We start from the raw sequence: 3,489 nt of genomic DNA, 5'->3' as shown, positions 1-3,489 counted from the left end.
ATCTCAGACTACAGTAATCAGGGAAGATGACAATGAAACCCAAAGTATAGCATATAAGCACCTCAACATCATGTTGAATTCATCACTGTTGGCAGCAAGAGCAAAATGCCACAGAAGTGATGCTAACAACACACATTTCTTGGTTCCTTTTTCTGTTAATTGAGGCCCTTTTGTGGCTACTTCTCTTTTAGTGTCTCTGACATTCAGCTATGATTCTGGAGTAATGAGGCAGATGAAAAGAAAATTACTTTTTAGTCAGTCTGAACTCTCATTTGACTTAGATTTTTGCTTTTTTTTCTTTTTCTTCTCTTTTTTCCTCTTCTTATGTTTCTCCTTCTTCTTCTTTCTCTTATGCTTCTCCTTACCTTCTGAGGAGCTGGAAGTACTGCCATCTTCATCTGAGGTAGAATCCTCTAGTAGCTTCTTTAGCTGTTGTATCTACTCTGAATTGTTCTAATTTCTGATTGTCTTTGATAAACAATAGGCATTCTTTGTCCCTAGTTCTGTGTCCATACCATTTACAACTCCAGCATTGCATAACCTTGACTTCTTTCCCCAGGGGCATCCAGAGGCCTTTTGTTGGAGCATGAGCCAGAAATTCTCTGGTAAGTTCATTGCCCAGTACATCTGGTATACAGTCTTCTGGCTCAATCTCATCTTCCTTGATAAGTCCAGGAGGAGGTTTTTCATAAAAGGACTCAAGGTGTTGCAGCTGCAGCCACTGCTGTGCGTCACCACTACTCCTGGCACCGCTGCTGCTCCAGCTCACCTGGCTCCTGGGACGCTTGGAGGGCAGAGGCATGGCCAGGCCAGGCCAGGCCAGGCTGGGCTGGGGCTCCTGGCTGAGGTGGGGTGGGGGGGGAGGAAACAGAGTCCATCTTTTTATAGAAACTGTTCTGTTATTAATTCTCATCCTCTTGATGTGAGAATGAATGTGAAGTATAAAAACTGAGTTCTAATTTTCAATGAATATGAAGTTTTAAAACTGGGTTCTAATTTTCCTATTTTTATTTGAATTTCTTATCAATATGACAATTGGCCAAGGTTCCAATTTTGATTTTATAGTAATAGAGACATAAGGGTTGAGTTAACTTTCATTATTTGACCTAGTTATTGGCAAAATAATTTAAAATTGTGTTAAGATCAATTTTGTAGGAGAGTGGACACAAAAAAGAGGACAAAGAGTCTTAAAGAAGACAATCTGCTGGGGACTGCTTAAACCACACTCAGACTAGAAAATTTTATCAGATGATGTCCTGAATACCAGACAGCTGTAAGACATGAGACTTCTGAGCCTTAAATAGACAATTTATTCATTGTTTATTTTTTCCCTTTGCTATTTACTTACTAAGGGGACTGCCCCCCTTTGATTTGTCAATGCATCAATCAATTTCTCCCTCCGCTCTCACATATTGTTACCCATTGTAAGTCCCTAAAACCCCTTAATGAAGTGTTGACCATATCAGTTAGTGATTCATTGAGAAGGCTATGCCTCTCATTAGAATCAGAGAGGGGAACGTGAAATATGATTTCTCTTGGTAATCTGCGTCTAGGAGACTCAGAGCTACCAGCCCCACCTCTTCTGCTCCAAAGTTCTTCAGAAGGACATTACTGATAATGTCTGGAATGATGGCAGGTTGATATCAGCCCCTGTTGAAAGGTATATATCTCTGTACCCCCAAATCCCAAATTGAACTAGTTCTGAACTGTGGGCTAAGGACAGGTTTGGAGACGGGAGGGACAATTCGAAGGTACCTGGAAAAAGGGGAGGAATCCCCAGGGTGACACTCCTTCCTATAGCCCTCTGGGGGAAGGATGTTAAAAGGTTGGGAGGATGCTCCCAGGACTAAAGGGAAGAAAATAATTAAATATTGTTGCCAGGAGTAGACTAAGGAAACTACCCTGGTACCATCAGTGCTTTGGCCTAAATTTGGATCAGATGAGAATTGAGTTTGTCAACTGCTAAATTTGTATGTAAATGACAAGAGAGAAGCCTCTCAAGAAGAAAAGGGTTATGCTGGTTGCTGGGGCCCAGGGGCTGTAGCCTCGACAGTGGTGGGTATATTCTTAAGTCAAGTAAGAGGAAAAGAAAAAGAGAAAAAAAAGAAGAAAAAAACCTCAGAACCCATTCAAAGGGGACTCTGGGACAAAATGAGTTTCTTTTGACCGGACAAGGTTAGAATTAGAATCATTCGCATGATGTCTGTCTGTCTGTGGATGTTTTGTGTCTGCCGGAAAACTTTTTGGGTAATTTTTGAGGTCTGAGATTGGAAAAGGAACAGTGGGAAACATCTCCCATCTCAGGCTTTCAGTGAGAGATTGAGATTAGAATCAAAAAGGCAGGGAGAGAATCTCTCAGAAGTTAGTGGAAGATGCAGCAAGCAGCCTTTACTGATAAGGGTTTGAAGCATGAGAAGAGAGAAGGAAGGGGCTGAGAAGAATTTGAATTCAGGTTTAACGGGATCCCAATTCTAAGAGTGTGAATGGCTCTCTCTGTATCCCTCCTGCCAGTGTGTCTGGTATGGGGCAATGTGTTTAAAATTGCAAAAATAAGGGGTTTTTTATATTATAAAAGCTATTTGGGGAGAGAGTGGGAGACTGCCTTTCTCTGGATTTGCAATTCTTATCTCCCTTCTGAGTTCAAAGCTGCCCAGCCTTGGTGAGTGTAATTCGGGTTGGGGTAGGGTGTTTTGAGATAAGCCACCCTTGGATAGTTGTTCAGAGCGCCTTTGTGTATAGAGGGTTAAAAGGCCATCCACTTCTCTGGATTAACTTGTAAAAGGGCTTTATTAAATGCGTCAGGCAAAACTGACTACGCCCAGTTTGAATTACTGAAGCCTGAGATTCTCAGGAGGGTGGCTCTATCTGATAAACTGCTAAAAAGGATAGGGGACTTTTTCTTTGCTCCCTTAAGTAAGTAGGAAAGAAAAAGGGAGAGAGTTGTTTAGAGCAAGAATTATTTACACGTATCTTTTTAAGGTAATATATAAATTTGTGGAGAATATTTCCTTTTAAAAGGCCAAGAGTATTGGATTTAAAACAAAAATGTTTTTGAATGTTTATCATTAGTGATTATAAATTAGGATCTGATTGAATTTAAGTTTACTGTTCTATAAAGAAAAAAATAATAATGGTTGTTATGGAAAAAAATGAACGATATGATTGTAGAATGCTTAATACACTGGCATATGTTAGAAGTGGCATTATTTGTTATTTAATGTAATTGTTAAAAGTACTAAGAGTAATAAGAGCAATAATTTCTATATGTGATAATTTGGAAATTCAATTGATGTTATCTGAAGTTTATTGTTTAAGTTACTATTGTATTTCTAAATTGTATTATATTTCTAAAACTCTTAGATTGTAAAATTTGAGGAACCATTGTGAGGTAGAAATGATGTTAAAGTAACTCTTGACCTGGAATGGGTCTTTTAGTGATAAAGATGAGATAATTTGAAACTGTTAAATACCTAGTGAGGTATATTTGGT

General features: G+C 39.1%; 1 pseudogene; it reads right to left on the bottom strand.

The window, feature by feature from the left end:
* Nucleotides 1–255: 255 nt before the first annotated feature.
* On the bottom strand, nucleotides 256–878 carry LOC114039828 (annotated as a pseudogene).
* Nucleotides 879–3,489: the final 2,611 nt, after the last annotated feature.

This window comes from Vombatus ursinus, unplaced genomic scaffold, assembly GCF_900497805.2.
Source record: "Vombatus ursinus unplaced genomic scaffold, bare-nosed wombat genome assembly UNPS02012319.1, whole genome shotgun sequence".
NCBI classification, from domain to species: Eukaryota; Metazoa; Chordata; class Mammalia; order Diprotodontia; family Vombatidae; genus Vombatus; species Vombatus ursinus.
This window is presented reverse-complemented; position numbering and strand designations above follow the sequence as displayed.